This window comes from Nycticebus coucang, chromosome 10 (assembly GCF_027406575.1).
Source record: "Nycticebus coucang isolate mNycCou1 chromosome 10, mNycCou1.pri, whole genome shotgun sequence".
Taxonomy (NCBI): Eukaryota; Metazoa; Chordata; class Mammalia; order Primates; family Lorisidae; genus Nycticebus; species Nycticebus coucang.
The window spans coordinates 120,593,563-120,610,953 of NC_069789.1; the positions used below are offsets into that span (position 1 = coordinate 120,593,563).

Genomic DNA, 17,391 nt, shown 5'->3' on the forward strand with positions numbered 1-17,391 from the left:
CTGGCGTTGTGGTGGGCACCTACAGTCCCAGCTACTTGGGAGGCTGAGGCCAGAGAATCGTTTAAGCCCAAGAGTTTGAGGTTGCTGTGAGTTGTGACGCCACAGCACTTTCTTGAGGGCAAGATAGTGAGACTCTGTCTCAAACAAACAAACAAAAAAGCACCCCAGCATGTTTGGGCTATCAAATTGGGAAAAATTAAAGAAACGATTTTTATTTTTTTTTAGAAACGATTATTTTTAACTTCGATAGGTAGAGATTGGAAGTACAACTTTGCTGGGAGACAGGGTAGTAAAAATTAAATAATCCTAGGCAACTATCTAAAATTATTTCATTGTCTAGTGAGGTGGAAAGTTATCCTCAATAGTACATGAAGTTTGAGGAAAAAGAGGATGTCAAACTATTATGATGCCTTTCAGGGTAGAGGATTTTAAAAAAATGCTTAGGTACTATGTAAATGACGAAATAAATAAGCCAAGATATTAATTATGCCTGTTTGTGAGTGCTAGGATTACAGGAGACTTTAATTTTGTTTTTGTGGGGCAGCACCTGTGGCTCAGTGAGTAGGGCGCAGGCCCCATAGAGCAAGGGTGTTGGGTTTGAATCCAGCCCCGGCCAAACTGCAACAAGAAAATAAAAAAATAGCCGGGCATTGTGTGGGGCGCCTATAGCCCCAGCTGCTTGTGAGAGAACCAGACCAAGGCCATATTTGAGAGAACCAGACCAACGCCATCTTAAGGGTTCAGCCATTTTGGCTTCCCTCAGCCATTTTGTCCAAAACTGATGAGTCACCATGAATTGCTGGTTTTTGTACCTTGAGTCATCAGTGTCCAATCAGAAACTGCCTTCTGGAATGGGCCATATGCAGGACCAGTGGCAACCAATCCAGAAACAATCCCTTTGTTTAACTCATATCCGCCTACTTTGCTGTGCTATCCTATAATATACCCCTGTTCCAGAGCTCGGGGCTCCTGGCTCGGGTCCGTTGTAGCGGAGACCCAGGGAGCCCAAGCTCCAGCTTGCAATAAAACGGCTCTTTCGCTTTTGCATTGGACTTGGCTCCCTGGTGGTCTTTGTGGGGGATTTTTGAGAACTGGGCACAACACTTGGGAGGCTGAGGCAAGAGAATCCCCTAAGCCTAAGAGCTGGAGGTTGCTGTGAGCTGTGACGCGACAGCACTCTACTGACGGTGACAAAGTGAGACTGTCTCTAAAAAAAAAATTGTTTTTGGGATTTAATATTTTTTCCTTACATCAAAATATGCACTACTTTTGAAAGAAACACTTCAATGTAATTTACACCAAAGCATCAATACTACTTTATTCCATGGTGATAGAATTATGAATTTATATGTCTGCGAATATTGACAGATTTGCTACAACACAAATTTAGTACTGACTATAAACATCCTTTTGTGTGTGTGTCAGTAACCAAATTTATTCCTAAGCCGAGACACAGGAACACGGCCGGTGAGTCTGTCTTTCTGTGGCAGCCTTCCGAACAAAGACGGTTAAAGAAGGACGCAGCGCTGCCCCAAGTACCCGCCGCCCTCAGTTTAGCAGGAGGCAGGACTCCAGGCGGCCGTTCCCTTACGTAGTAAGACCGCGACACAGAGGGTTCTGGGAAATGTAGTCTGGCACCCACCAACTCGCTCACTTCCGTTTCCGGCACACCACTTCACCGAGTTAGTTTGTTCAGCAATGCTGAGGAGTATTAGAAAAGGGCGTTTCTTTGGGGGGGGGGGTCACCCATCCGGCCACCGCAATTAGGGTCGACTTTCTGAGACCTAGGGAAAGGGGCGGGCTGTGGCGTTGTGTCGGAGCCAGGGGATTTCGATTTTCGACGAGCCTGGCCTGGAGGATGGGTTTGAGGTGACGGATGCACCCAGCAAATCCGGGCGGGGTGGGAGGGCGGGGCCCGTGCTGGCAGTGCCAGGCAGCCCCAGGCTTGGAAGGAGCAGTTTGAGGGGGGCAGATCGGGCTTTGAGATGAGCATCTCTCAATTTGGGCGACTGTAGTGTGGGCAGTCACAGATCGATGATATGTAGAATTCATTCGGAATAGCCGCCCGCCCACTATGTCCTAATGTCAGAGTTTGGGGTTTGTGAAGTCATTTCTATAAAGGGGTGCAGAAGTTGATTTCCTTGTGTTTTGTATGTATTCCCTTGAAAATCTTTAAACACGATTTAATTCGTGAGAGATGCTCGCTGGCATCTTGCTGGCTCTGCTTTTGGTTTATCATCCCAGACACACAGATTGAATTCCCTTCTTAAGTGTCACACAGCATGTGAGACTTACAGGTCTGAATTCAAATCTTGAGATTGTGTCTTGATTCTCACTGTTTCCTGAAAGCTACAGTGAGTGTAGAATCGTAGACAAGACTTGTGAAGAAAGTGGTAGGGGTAGATTCCAGGAGAAGATTAAGGGATTCTCCCTGTGGTGTGTTGGGAATCATTGATTAAATCCTACTATCTTATGGTTCATTTTTCCTTCACAGCTCTGCCTACTTGAGACTGTTCTTTTCTCCGAGGGATCTGTATAGAAGAGGAAGGAACAACCCCTGATTTCTTGCCAACAGAGCTTCAAGTGAGTAGACTTTTGGTTCTTTTTGCTATTGTTTCATGGCAATGCCTTGTGTCTTCCCAAACAGAAGCTAGCTTTCCTGATTCCATTCTTCATCCCATAGTTTCACCAAATACACGTTTAGGCCCCTTTGGCACAAATGCCATCTCCCGGAAATTTTATAAGTTAGATAGTATTAGTCCTATGTCCTAGCTGAGAGTGCTGAGGCTTGAAAAGGCTAAGACACTTAACAAGTCTGACCTGATCAGGCAAAGTTATAAGCAGAAGTCAGTTCCTCTGCACTTGTACTTCCTTCTGTACTTTTCTCATCTCAGATCTTCATACAGCTAATTTATTTTTATGGGTCTTTGATCACTTGATTTAATGTTGCCCTTCCCACAATTGCCATGTGAGTACTATCTTATAGAACTTACATTCTCATTGCTAAACAAGAATCTGACATATTTGCTTTATTTTCTTCATAGCCCTTTTTGCAATCAAAGGTCACCTTATTTGTAGACTAGTTTACCTATGAGAATGCAAGTAACAAAGAACAAATTCCATCTTATTTACAGCTGTAGCCCCGGTGTTTTTTATTGTGTCTAAGTTGTACTTCATCCCTGAATATATATTTGTTAAGTGAATAAATTCCTATATTTCTAGGTTAGTTCTGGGTTGGATGAACAACAGCAAGGGTAATAATTTATAGAGGATTTTCTATGTGCCAAGTATTGGGATATGAGCTTTATTTATAGAAGTATAGGTGTGTGAAAGAGAGAAAGACTTAATTCTTTCAACTATGCAAGTAGAAATTATCTTTATTTAACAAAACAGACTTATTCACAAGGTTAAGTCATTCTTCCAGTGTTGATACAACTGCAAATTAGTTGAACCAGTATTTGAACCTAGGCCTTTGTGCAATTGCATCTTTGAGAGACAAAAAGTGCAATTTGGCAAAATTCTTTTTCTCCTATTGCTGTATTGATTAATGACATCATAATTTACCCATTTTCCTCAAACTTCAACCACACATTCTCATTTGATTTTTCCTTTTCATCTTTCCACATAATTATTCTTCTGGTCTTATTATTTCTACCTTTGCTATATTACTTCTTTATCCCATTACCCTTCTCCTCAATTATTTCTGTCATCCTCTTTCTCTCCCCCAATGGGAGCTCCACAGTCAAGAAATGTATTTTTCTTTGTATCCTAAGTAAAAGGTTTTTTGTATTCTAAGGTAAGGTTTTTAGTATCTTAAGGTAAGGTTTTTTTTGTACCTAGTTTACTAAATGAACAGAGAACAAAATCCCTTCTGCTCTAAAGTTGGTATCTCATGCCTGTAATCTCAGCCAGCACTCTGGGAGGCCGAGGCAGGCAAATCGCTTGAGCTCACAAGTTTAACACCAGCCTGAAGTAGAGTGAGACCCCACCTCTAAAAGTAATCAGGCATTGTGGTGGGCGCCTATAATCCCAGATACTTGGGAGGTTAAGGCAAGAGAATGTTTTGAGCCCAGGAGTTTGAGGTTGCTGTGAGCTGTGATGCCATGGCATTCTACCAAGGGTGATGAAGTGAGACTCTGTCACACACACACACACACACACACACACACACACACAAAAAGTTGGTATCAAAAGAACCTGGGATGCAGGTATCAACAGGCTGAAATCAGGATAATCCCATTCTTCCATTTAAATATATATATATTTTTTCATTTAAATATTCATTGAGCACCTGCTTTGTACCTGGGGTAGGCCAAAATCCCAGCCACTCTCCTAAGAGCTCACATTCAAGTGTGTTCAGAAAGACAGTAAATAAGAGAAATAGATGGTAAATCAGAAGGTAAGTTTCATAGAGAAAAATGGAGTACAGAAGGGACTTGGGGAGTGCCAGATTGCGATTCTATGTAGGATAATCAGGGATGAGTTTCACTGAGAGGGTGATGCTTAAATAGGGACCTGAAGGAGGTGAGGGGGACAGACTTCTATGGAAAGAAAGTTCTAGGCCAGAGGAACAACAATGAAGGCACTGAGATGGGTGCATGACTGGTCTAGTTGAAAAATAATAATGCAGCCAGAGGGACTGAACTGAATGAGAAAGAAGAAAGATAAATGGGAAATTACGCCTTAGGAAGCCAGATAGTAGTGTAAGGTCTTTTGACTAGAGGAGTGACATAATTTTATCTATTTCATTTATTTATTTATATTTTAGAGACAGAGTCTCATTTTGTCACCCTTGGTAGAGTGCTGTGACATCACAGCTCACAGCAATCTCCAACTCCTGGGCTTAAGTGATTCTCTTGCCTCATCCTTCCAAGTAGCTGGGACTATAGGTGCCCACCACATGCCTGACTATTTTTTTGTTGCAGTTTGCTGGGGCCGGGTTCGAACCTACCACTCTTGGTATATGGGGCTGGCACCCTACCCACTGAGCCACAGGGGCCGCCCACTTTATATATTTTAAAAAGATCTCGGGATGGTGCCTGTGGCTCAGTGAATAGGGCACTGGCCCCATATACCAAGCGTGGCAGGTTCAAACCCGGCCCCAGCCAAACTGCAAACAAGAACATCAACAAAAAGTAGCTGGGCATTGTGGCGGGCACCTATAGTCCCAGCTATTTTTTTTGCTGTTGCAGTTGTCATTGTTGTTTTAGCTGGCCCAGGCAGGGCTGGAACCCGCCAGCCTTGGTGTATGTGGCTGGCGCTGAGCCTTCTTCTTTTTTTTTTTATTGAGACAAGAGTCTCACTAGGTCACCCTGGGTAGAGTGCCATGGCACCCTAGCTCACAGCAACCTCAAACTCTTGGGCTGAAGTGATCCTCTTGCCTCAGTTTTTTCATTTTTAGTAGAGGCAGGGTCTCACTCTTGCTCAGACTAGTCTCAAACTCCTGAGCTCAAGCAATCCACCCACCTCAGCCTCCCAGAGTGCTAGGATTACAGGCGTGAGCCACTGTGCCCGGCAGAAAAGGAGTTCTTGGACTAAGGTTCATGTGCATAATTTAGTGGGTCCCTGAACTTGAATGGGAAAAAAACTTACACTAGCATACTGAAAATTAGACTAACTTATAATCCTGATTTTTAGAATCCTTGAGGACATATTTTATTTTTCATAAACCCCACAGGATTGCATTACAAAACTTTTTCACTCCAGGTCTTTCTTCAGGCCCATATGTTTATGGGGTCTCTCCACCCTTCTGAAGTGCCCTGTATTGCCACAGTGAGACCTCCACAATGCTTCTGTGACTCTCCCTAGCCTTCTGTAACATTCTTGCTCTCTTAGTTGTGAGTCCCTCCAGAGCAGAGACTATATGTAACAGCTACTCAGGAAATATCCTTTTTTTTTTTCTTTTATTGAGACAGGGTCTTGCACTATTGTCTAAGCTGGAGTGCAGTGGCAGAGTCGCAGCTCACTGCAACTTTGAACTCCTGGGCTCACGTGATCCTCCTGTCTCAGCCTCAGGAGTAGCTTGGACTACAGGCATGTGCCACTACATGCAGTTAATTTTTAAGTCTTGAAATCTACAGAATGGATTAGTATCCAGAGGCTGTGAACCATAGCAGAATCGCGGAAGAAAGGGACTCAAAGTTCCCTCTTGAACCTACAGGTCTGCAGAGCATGAGACTCAGTCTCTGGACACAGGAGGTAGAGGCATGTACTTCTGACCTCAGGTATCCATCTGACGCTTCTTAGGGTTTGGAGTATCTCAAGAATGAAGAAGGTCTGGGTTTCTGCTTCTCTAGCTTAGGAAGATCAGAGAATAAATAAAATTGCTGCTGTTCTCAGAAAACCTAGAAAAGACCATGGAGGCTTTGCCCTCAAGGCCTGCAGAAAGAGATGAGAATGAAGGGTTTGGGGTAAGAGAGAATCTGAGCAGGTTATGGAAAGAGAAGGTTGGCTGAATGAGGAATTGCCTTGGGTGAGAAACCAGGCTGTAAGGCAGGCAGGCAGCTAGCCAGACCACCTCCCTCTCATGGCTTCTTTCTTTTCTTATAGCTCTTCATTCTCAAGCCTCAGCCCTTTCCCAAAACATGGAGGCTGAGCCCACATTTCAGGTGGGTCGAGTTATTCTTTCTTTCCAGGAATACTACCTCAGGCATCAGAGAGTAAACATATGTCCCTCCCTTGCTATAAAGAAACCAAAAAAAAAAAAAAAAAAAAGAAAGAAAAGAGGGGGAAAAATGTGATTATATTACATGTTTCATTGGATTTATTCACAAAATAGCTATGTGAGAAAGATGATTAGATTCTGTTTTATTCATGAATAAATAAGCAGCTAATTCTGATTTTAAACCCAGGTCAGCACCACTCACTCCATAATCTGCCACTCTATCCTATGTGCTACCTGTCAATAATAGTTTCCTATCAGGGTCTGAGCCCAAATTATGCCAAAAGATGACTCACCAAAGGATCAATCCTCCTTCTCTGCATGGTTCTTCTCTGCTGTGGGACCTCTTACTCATTTATGGCTGTAATATTCCATGTAATGTACCCTACCAAAGAGTATATCATGAATAAAATTAGAAGACAACATCCTGGGAGTCTGGAATTTTGGTATGTGCTAGTCAGAGGGTACCTGCATCACCAGCCTCCAGTGCAAATCCTGGTCACTGAGTGTCTAATGACCTTGCCTGGTTGACAACATTTTGCATTTTGTCAAATTTAATTTTAGAGGAATTAAACACAGGCCTGTGTGACTCTAGTAGGAGGGGACTCTTGGAAGCTTGCACCTGGTTTCCTCCCTTCTTCAGCCCCTGTATCTTTTCCCTTTCCTGAATGGGCTTTATTTTTTCTCCCACTGTATTGAGCCCTCACCATGAGTGTAACTCTCTGTCAAGTCCTGTGAGTTCTCCTGTGAATCACAGGACCCAGAAACAGTCTTAGGGCCTGCCAGCGCTGCTCCATGAAGGCAGGGCTGTGTCTTTCTCACTTATCTAATTACTGGTGCATAACCTTGTTTTCTAGGGGCTGGATATTTCTTGAATGAGTGATAATGGTGGCATTTATGCACTAAACCTTTATGTATTCACCTTGCCTTCCTTCTTACTAACCATATATCCATGTTTTTTTTTTTTTTAAAGAGTCAAATTGAGGTAGTGCCTATGGCTCAGTGAGTAGGGCACCAGTCCCATATACCGAGGGTGGTGAGTTCAAACCTGGCCCCAGCCAAACAGCAACAACAACAACAACAAAAAAAAATAGCTGGGCATTGTGGCAGGCGCCTGTAGTCCCAGCTACTCGGGAGGCTGAGACCTAAGCCCAAGAGCTGGAGTTGCTATGAGCTGTGACACCATGGCACTCTACCGAGGGCAAAAAAGTGAGACTCCTCTCTAAAAAAAAGAGTCAAATTAGGTAAAAAAAAAATCAGCTCCCCAGAAGGAAAAATACCCTTTTATCATAAAGACACTTGTACTAGACTATTTATTGCAGCTCAATTTACAATCGCCAAAATGTGGAAACAGCCTAAATGCCCACCAACCCAGGAATGGATTAACAAGCTGTGGTATATGTATACCATGGAATACTATTCAGCCATTAAAAAAAATGGAGACTTTACATCCATCCTATTAACCTGGATGGAAGTGGAAGACATTATTCTTAGTAAAGCATCACAAGAATGGAGAAGCATGAATCCTATGTACTCAATTTTGATATGAGGACAATTCATGACAATTAAGGTTATGGGGGGGGAAGCAGAAAGAGGGACGGAGGGAGGGGTGTGGGGTCTTGGTGTGTGTCACACTTTATGGGGGCAAGACATGATTGCAAGAGGGACTTTACCTAACAAATGCAATCAGTGTAACCTGGATTATTGTACCCTCAATGAATCTCCAACAATTAAAAAAAAAAAAAAGTCAGCTCACTCTTAACTTGTAATATCTTGTCACAGATGTAGGGACAGACAAAGATGTTTAGGCTTTCTCGCCCCGAGCCTTGGGTGTGGCATGAGATAAAGCTGTCTGGGCTTTCTCAAGCATGGCCTTGCCAGAAGGTGTCATGTGTTCCTAGACAGCCACAACTGTGTACCGTGATGTCATGCTCAGGAAACTGCTGCTTGACATGTTGCCAGTTTTGTTCCCCTGGGTATAAAAGTGTACAGGACCTTCCCCTTGTGCAGATGGCAGATAATAGATTATGGATGATCTATGGAACTCAGCTCCCTAGCCAGCAGGAGCTAGAGAAGGGCAGACCTCCCTTGAAGCTCGTCAGCTGCTGTGGGCTGAATAAAGCATATTGTACCTACTCTCCATGCCTTGAGTTTCTCCCCGGTCTGTCTATTAGAACACTGGGGCTGGGTACCTGTAGCTGAGTGGTTAGGGTGCTGGCCACAGGCAGCGGGGCTGGTTTTTATTATTATTCTTATTATTATTGGCTAAACAAAAAAATAAAAATAAACAAAATAGCTGGCCATTGTGGTAGGCACATATAGTCCCACCTACTAGGAAGCTGAGACAACAGAATCCCTCGAGTCCAAGAGTTTCAGGTTGCTGTGAGTTATGTCAGGACACTCTCCCGAGGGTTACAAAAGTGAGACTGGTTAAAGTGAGACTCTGTGTGCAAAGAAAGGGAAGAAAGGAAAGAACGGAAGGAAGGAAGGGAGGAAGAAAGAAAGAAAAGGGAAGTAGTGTGAAAAAGCGAAGAATATATGGTCACATTTATAAAGGGATCTCAACTTGAAAGTTTACACCAACATTGTCGGTGTCAGGTGGAGGTCATGCTAGTGCTGTCAGCAGTGGTGCCACCCACAGAGATACAGAAAGTCTGGGGATTCACCATGGAGCAACATCACCTCCAAGCGGGATGGTCACACTGCCTAGCGGAGGAGTGACCCCCGCATGGGTGGTGACCATGGCCACTAAAGTGACCTCTTCTGCCAGCAAGTGCGTGGCAGTAGCAAGTAGAAGGGCAGGCCTGTGTGTGAAGGTGGAATTCAGTAGGGTGTCTCCTACAGATGGACGAGTGACCATGGTGACCAGGAATGTGGAGAAAAGGGCCAGGAAGAGCATCATGTCGGCCAAGAGTTCGTGTGTGGCACGAAGATAGAGGAAAAGAATGCAGAGTGGCTGTGAGCCCCTGGGAGTGTGTGGATGTAGAAAGAGATGGCGCTGGAGCCACTGGGGGGAGGGTAGGCTCCTGTCCTATGTAGCCAATAGTCGGGGAAGAAGAATGGGTGAGTGTCAGAAATCCGGGCATGGTGGAAGAGCAGCTTGGAGGTATAAAAGACTCCCTCAACGCTAGGGGTGGAGAAATGGGAAACATGGGGAAACAGCCCAGTGAACGATGTGAGTTTCTATGTGTTTCCTGGGTGTAGGAGGTGGAATTTTCCAGAAATCTGGGGATGATCAGACAGTAGCCGGGAAGCATGGAAGACTCCCTGACCGCTGGGGGTAAAGAGGTGGGGGCCATGGGAGAGGAGCCCAGTGAAGGCTGTGAGCTTGGAGGAGGTTCCACGCTATGGGAAGCTGCATCTTGCAGAAATCCGGTAACGGTTGAAGAAGAGCTGGAAGAAACAGGAGACAGCGTGAAGGCCGGGGTGGGGGAAGAGAAGGGAGACATGGGAGAGGAGCCCAGTGCACGCTGTGAGCAGGGAGGAGGTTCCACATTATGGGAAGCTGCATCCTGCCGAAAGCCGGTAACGGTTGAAGAAGAGCTGGAAGAAACAGGAGACAACGTGAAGGCCGGGGTGGGGGAAGAGATGGGAGACAAGGGGGAGGAGACCAGTGAGGTCTGAGAACGTCTGGGCCTTTCTGGGGTATGGGAGGCTGCATCCCGCAGATACCTGGTAATGGTCGAAGAAGAGCTGAGAGAAACAGGAGACAAAGTAAAGGCCGGGGTGGGGGAAGGGAAGGGAGACATGGGAGGGGAGCCGAGTGCAGGCTGTGAGCTTGGAGGAGGTTCCACATTATGGGAAGCTGCATCTTGCAGAAATCCGGTAACGGTTGAAGAAGAGCTGGATGAAACAGGAGACAACGTGAAGGCCGGGGTGGGGGAAGAGATGGGAGACAAGGGAGAGGAGACCAGTGAGGTCTGAGAACGTCTGGGCGTTTCTGCGGTATCGGAGGCTGCATCCCGCAGATACCTGGTAGTGGTTGAAGAAGAGCTGAGAGAAACAGGAGACAGCGTGAAGGCCGGGGTGGGGGAAGGGAAGGGAGACATGGGAGAGGAGCCCAGTGCAGGCTGTGAGCTTGGAGGAGGTTCCACATTATGGGAAGCTGCATCCTGCCGAAAGCAGGTAACGGTTGAAGAAGAGCTGGAAGAAACAGGAGACAACGTGAAGGCCGGGGTGGGGGAAGGGATGGGAGACGAGGGAGAGGAGACCAGTGAGGTCTGAGAACATCTGGGTGTTTCTGGGGTATCGGAGGCTGCATCCCACAGAAATTCGGTAATGGTTGAAGAAGACCCGAGAGAAACAGGAGACAGCGTGAAGGCCGGGGGTGAAGAGATGGGTGACATGGGAGACATGGGAGGCGTGGGACAGGAGCCCAGTGCAGGCTGTGAGCTTGTAGGAGTTTCCACATTATGGGAAGCTGCACCTTGCAGAAATCTGAGGATGGCTGGAGAGTAGCTGGGAGACATAGGAGGGTCACTGAGGGTGGGGGGCGAGCTGCTTGGTGATGGCAGCACGAACATGTGGTAAACTGTGGATGGTTGTGGTGAGTCTGAGGAAAACCCAGGGGAGCACGTGATAGAGCACAGAGGTTCTGGTGATTGTCCATCCTGGTTTGTAGTGGACAATGTGAAGTTGTGGGATCCTGGTGAGGATGGAAGTGAAGGTAACGAAGCCCTGGTGGAGGATAGAGAGTAGCCCTGGGTGCCTGGTGACGTGCTGCTCCTCGGGCCTGAGTTGCCGGGAGGAGAGAGACAGAAGCGGGGTGAGGCTGGCGTGGGGTTTGGGGAGACAGCGGTCGGGGAATGCTCCTCCGAGGGCCCAGATGTGACCCCACTCTCCTTAGATGCAGACATGGTTGGGAAACCGGTAGCCTCCGGGGCCTTTGGAAATGGAAGGGTGTGTGTGTGTGTGTGTGTGTGTGTGTGTGTGTTGTGCTTCTAAAAGTACAAAAGGGAAAACACGAATCAGACAGACAGACAGAGAATCACTTACCCAAGTGTTCTGTCCTTCTGTCTTCTGAATCTGCTTCCGGATCGCAGGACGCTGTAAGCACCAGCTGCACGCAGAGCCCCCAGAACGCTCCGAACGCCAAGCTCCTCTGGGAGGATCTGAGCCCAGCGCTGGACAGGTGCGCCTTAAATAGCATAGGGTGGAGCGAGGAAGGGGTGGAGCCTCCGGTCTCCTTTCAAACTCTCAGCTGCCCAATAGAAATTGGCCACGTCATGACCCGGCGACCGTAGCTCAGGGGCTAGGGCGCCGGCCACAGACGCCAGGGCTGGCGGGTTGGAACCCGACCTGAGCCTGCCAAACGACAATCACGAATACTCCCCCCGCCACCAAGTAATCATAATAAGAATAAAAAAAAAAAAAAAATAGCCGGGTGTTGTTGGGGGCGCCTCTAGTCCCAGCTACACGGGAGGCTCAGGCAAGAGAATCACCTAAGCGCCAGAGCTGGAAGTTGCTGTGAGCTGTGACGCCTCAGGATTCTCTCGAGGGTGACAAAGTGAGACCCTGCCTCTAAAAACAAACGAAAAAAAAAACCCAACACTTGTTTTATGTATGTATTATTTTCTTCTTCCATTACAATTCTTTCTTCTTTTCCCAGATTCCTGAGATGACTTATGACTTTTGAAAATTGTACCTCTCTTTCTTTTCCTAAACGAAGTGTTTCCATCTCAAATAAATTTTGGTGAGATGCCATAATTTGCTGTTGTCATTTTATTTTCGGCTTGATGAATATTCTCATTTCCTTAATTGAACACAATACGTATTTTGAAATATTTATTGATTCTGCCACAAAGTAAATGTTTTCTTTGCTACAGAGTGTCACTATGTGGCCCTGGGTAGAGGGCTGTGGCATCACACAGCTCACGGCAACCTCCAACTCCTGGGCTTAGGCGATTCTCTTGACTCAGTCTCCCACGTAGCTGGGACTACAGGCGCCCGCCACAATGCCCGGCTATTTCTTTTGTTCTTGTTGCAGTTGTCAGCCTCGGCGTCTGTGGCTGGCACCGGAACCACTGTGCCAAAGACGCCAAGCCTGCCACCAAAATCTTACGAATTCCCAGTAGTTTCTTTAGACCCTGGAAATAATTCTTTGCTGCTTAGTAAATGATTGATATTACGTCACACCAACATGCGTTTCTGAAGGGTACCCACGGCTTTCATATTAAGATCAAATGTAGTGAAACCCTCTATTCTCATATTCAGCCACATCATTTCTTCCTTACCACAATCGGCACCGTGAATGTCAGTTACATTTTTTATTTGAACGTTTGTTCCTCTAAAATACCCTTTGTGCTCAGGGGCTTGGGCAGGACCATGTGTGTAGAGTGCAAGCTGTGAGGTGGCAGGGCCCCTGAGGCTGGGGAGAACGTCCAGGGGACGAATCCCCCTCTACTAACCCTCCTCAACAGGTAACAACATATTTTCTCTACGCTTCAGCTTTCAACCCAGCAGAAGAAAAACACGTTTTCCTTAAAACTTTAACTTTTAACTTCACAGCTGCACTTCAAAGCAGTCACGTACATCTTCTTGTAGATACGCAGTATTGCCCACAGGTGACAGGTCACGCAGTAATGACAGATTACGTTTCCCTGGCAATTTGTGCCTCTTCCTCTTCTCATAAGGAAGTTGAAAACGTGCCTTACTTCCTTGAAAAACAACTTGGTACTGCCTCCTTCAAAATACAGCTGTTCGTGCACTCGGGTGCTCGGGATACAGGAAAGTATTCCCAATCCCATCTTTGCCTCTCAACTTCATCTCTGTCTCTCCCGTCTTTGTCTCTCGTGTTTCATTTCACTATTTCACACCGGTCCCACTCTGGTTCGTATACTTTTCTGGCTGGTTCACGAAACAACCGGACAAGTCCCTTGGGGAAAACAGTCTTGTCAGGTTTGGCCACCAGAAGTCAGGAACTTGTCCCCTGCTTCTGCGTTCCCGCTACTAAAAAACCATTGCTGATACCACGTCAACGGATTCAATGAGCAAGACAAACAGATGGAAGCGAGTCAGACAGCAGGATTTAGTAAGCACGGGCTAGAGGAAGGATAGCACATTCTCAAAGTCAGCAGAGAGCAGACTGCTCCAATAAGGAACAGCAGCCCCCAAGGGCTGGGGTCTGTCCTTTCATCTTAATCCCTAAGAATAAGCTTCGCTGGGTGTGGAATACACATGGCTATTCCTGGACAAAAGAGAAGTCCCAGAATGGCTAATCCCTCCCTTTTATGTCCTTTTCAGGCAACTTCCAGGTGTTGCTATGGTATGTGTAAACTGCTGTGGGGTTGTTCCTGTGACTGGTTAAAGTGACACTCTGTGTGCAAAGAAAGAGAAGAAAGGAAAGAACGGAAGGAAGGAAGGCAAAAGGAAGGAAGGGAGGAAGAAAGAAAGAAAAGGGAAGTAGTGTGAAAAAGCGAAGAATATATGGTCACATTTATAAAGGGATCTCAACTTGAAAGTTTACACCAACATTGTCGGTGTCAGGTGGAGGTCATGCTAGTGCTGTCAGCAGTGGTGCCACCCACAGAGATACAGAAAGTCTGGGGATTCACCATGGAGCAACATCACCTCCAAGCGGGATGGTCACACTGCCTAGCGGAGGAGTGACCCCCGCATGGGTGGTGACCATGGCCACTAAAGTGACCTCTTCTGCCAGCAAGTGCGTGGCAGTAGCAAGTAGAAGGGCAGGCCTGTGTGTGAAGGTGGAATTCAGTAGGGTGTCTCCTACAGATGGACGAGTGACCATGGTGACCAGGAATGTGGAGAAAAGGGCCAGGAAGAGCATCATGTCGGCCAAGAGTTCGTGTGTGGCACGAAGATAGAGGAAAAGAATGCAGAGTGGCTGTGAGCCCCTGGGAGTGTGTGGATGTAGAAAGAGATGGCGCTGGAGCCACTGGGGAGAGGGTAGGCTCCTGTCCTGTGTAGCCAATAGTCGGGGAAGAAGAATGGGTGAGTGTCAGAAATCCGGGCATGGTGGAAGAGCAGCTTGGAGGTATAAAAGACTCCCTCAACGCTAGGGGTGGAGAATTGGGAAACATGGGGAAACAGCCCAGTGAGCGATGTGAGTTTCTATGTGTTTCCTGGGTGTAGGAGGTGGAATTTTCCAGAAATCTGGGGATGATCAGACAGTAGCCGGGAAGCATGGAAGACTCCCTGACCGCTGGGGGTGAAGAGTTGGGGGCCATGGGAGAGGAGCCCAGTGAAGGCTGTGAGCTTGGAGGAGGTTCCACGCTATGGGAAGCTGCATCCTGCAGAAAGCCGGTAACGGTTGAAGAAGAGCTGGAAGAAACAGGAGACAATGTGAAGGCCGGGGTGGGGGAAGAGATGGGAGACAAGGGAGAGGAGACCAGTGAGGTCTGAGGAGGTCTGGATGTTTCTGGGGTCTGGGAGGCTACATCCCGCAGATATCTGGTAATGGTCGAAGAAGAGCTGAGAGAGACAGGAGACAGCGTGAAGGCCGGGGTGGGGGAAGAGAAGGGAGACATGGGAGAGGAGCCCAGTGCAGGCTGTGAGCAGGGAGGAGGTTCCACATCATGGGAAGCTGCATCCTGCCGAAAGCCGGTAACGGTTGAAGAAGAGCTGGAAGAAACAGGAGACAACGTGAAGGCCGGGGTGGGGGAAGAGATGGGAGACAAGGGGGAGGAGACCAGTGAGGTCTGAGAACGTCTGGGCCTTTCTGGGGTATGGGAGGCTGCATCCCGCAGATACCTGGTAATGGTTGAAGAAGAGCTGAGAGAGACAGGAGACAAAGTAAAGGCCGGGGTGGGGGAAGGGAAGGGAGACATGGGAGGGGAGCCGAGTGCAGGCTGTGAGCTTGGAGGAGGTTCCACATTATGGGAAGCTGCATCTTGCAGAAATCCGGTAACGGTTGAAGAAGAGCTGGATGAAACAGGAGACAACGTGAAGGCCGGGGTGGGGGAAGAGATGGGAGACAAGGGAGAGGAGACCAGTGAGGTCTGAGAACGTCTGGGCGTTTCTGCGGTATCGGAGGCTGCATCCCGCAGATACCTGGTAGTGGTTGAAGAAGAGCTGAGAGAAACAGGAGACAGCGTGAAGGCCGGGGTGGGGGAAGGGAAGGGAGACATGGGAGAGGAGCCCAGTGCAGGCTGTGAGCTTGGAGGAGGTTCCACATTATGGGAAGCTGCATCCTGCCGAAAGCAGGTAACGGTTGAAGAAGAGCTGGAAGAAACAGGAGACAACGTGAAGGCCGGGGTGGGGGAAGGGATGGGAGACGAGGGAGAGGAGACCAGTGAGGTCTGAGAACATCTGGGTGTTTCTGGGGTATCGGAGGCTGCATCCCACAGAAATTCGGTAATGGTTGAAGAAGACCCGAGAGAAACAGGAGACAGCGTGAAGGCCGGGGGTGAAGAGATGGGTGACATGGGAGACATGGGAGGCGTGGGACAGGAGCCCAGTGCAGGCTGTGAGCTTGTAGGAGTTTCCACATTATGGGAAGCTGCATCTTGCAGAAATCTGAGGATGGCTGGAGAGTAGCTGGGAGACATAGGAGGGTCACTGAGGGTGGGGGGCGAGCTGCTTGGTGATGGCAGCACGAACATGTGGTAAACTGTGGATGGTTGTGGTGAGTCTGAGGAAAACCCAGGGGAGCACGTGATAGAGCACAGAGGTTCTGGTGATTGTCCATCCTGGTTTGTAGTGGACAATGTGAAGTTGTGGGATCCTGGTGAGGATGGAAGTGAAGGTAACGAAGCCCTGGTGGAGGATAGAGAGTAGCCCTGGGTGCCTGGTGACGTGCTGCTCCTCGGGCCTGAGTTGCCGGGAGGAGAGAGACAGAAGCGGGGTGAGGCTGGCGTGGGGTTTGGGGAGACAGCGGTCGGGGAATGCTCCTCCGAGGGCCCAGATGTGACCCCACTCTCCTTAGATGCAGACATGGTTGGGAAACCGGTAGCCTCCGGGGCCTTTGGAAATGGAAGGGTGTGTGTGTGTGTGTGTGTGTTGTGCTTCTAAAAGTACAAAAGGGAAAACACGAATCAGACAGACAGACAGAGAATCACTTACCCAAGTGTTCTGTCCTTCTGTCTTCTGAATCTGCTTCCGGATCGCAGGACGCTGTAAGCACCAGCTGCACGCAGAGCCCCCAGAACGCTCCGAACGCCAAGCTCCTCTGGGAGGATCTGAGCCCAGCGCTGGACAGGTGCGCCTTAAATAGCATAGGGTGGAGCGAGGAAGGGGTGGAGCTTCCGGTCTCCTTTCAAACTCTCAGCTGCCCAATAGAAATTGGCCACGTCATGACCCGGCGACCGTAGCTCAGGGGCTAGGGCGCCGGCCACAGACGCCAGGGCTGGCGGGTTGGAACCCGGCCTGAGCCTGCCAAACGACAATCACGAATACTCCCCCCGCCACCAAGTAATCATAATAAGAATAAAAAAAAAAAAAAAATAGCCGGGTGTTGTTGGGGGCGCCTCTAGTCCCAGCTACAGGGGAGGCTCAGGCAAGAGAATCACCTAAGCGTCAGAGCAGGAAGTTGCTGTGAGCTGTGACGCCTCAAGGATTGTCTCGAGGGTGACAAAGTGAGACTCTGCCTCTAAAAACAAACGAACAAAAAAACCCAACACGTGTTTTATGTATATATTATTTTCTTCTTCCATTACAATTCTTTCTTCTTTTCCCAGATTCCTGAGATGACTTATGACTTTTGAAAATTGTACCTCTCTTTCTTTTCCTAAACGAAGTGTTTCCATCTCAAATAAATTTTGGTGAGATGCCAT

General features: G+C 47.8%; 1 protein-coding gene and 1 non-coding gene across 2 annotated transcripts in view; one reads left to right on the top strand and one right to left on the bottom strand.

Moving 5' to 3' along the window:
* Positions 1 to 1,416: 1,416 nt before the first annotated feature.
* LOC128597973 (small nucleolar RNA SNORA5) lies at positions 1,417 to 1,531 on the bottom strand. Its single transcript, XR_008383505.1, has one exon. It is a non-coding gene; the product is annotated as a small nucleolar RNA SNORA5 (small nucleolar RNA).
* A 148-nt stretch (positions 1,532 to 1,679) lies between these two features.
* ZNF112 (zinc finger protein 112) overlaps positions 1,680 to 17,391 on the top strand; it is a 91,696-nt gene continuing 75,984 nt past the window's right edge. Inside the window, exons 1-2 of the mRNA XM_053606229.1 lie at positions 1,680 to 2,097; positions 2,495 to 2,583. The gene's annotated coding sequence lies outside the window, so the exon portion shown is untranslated. The remainder of the gene's footprint in view (positions 2,098 to 2,494; positions 2,584 to 17,391) is intronic.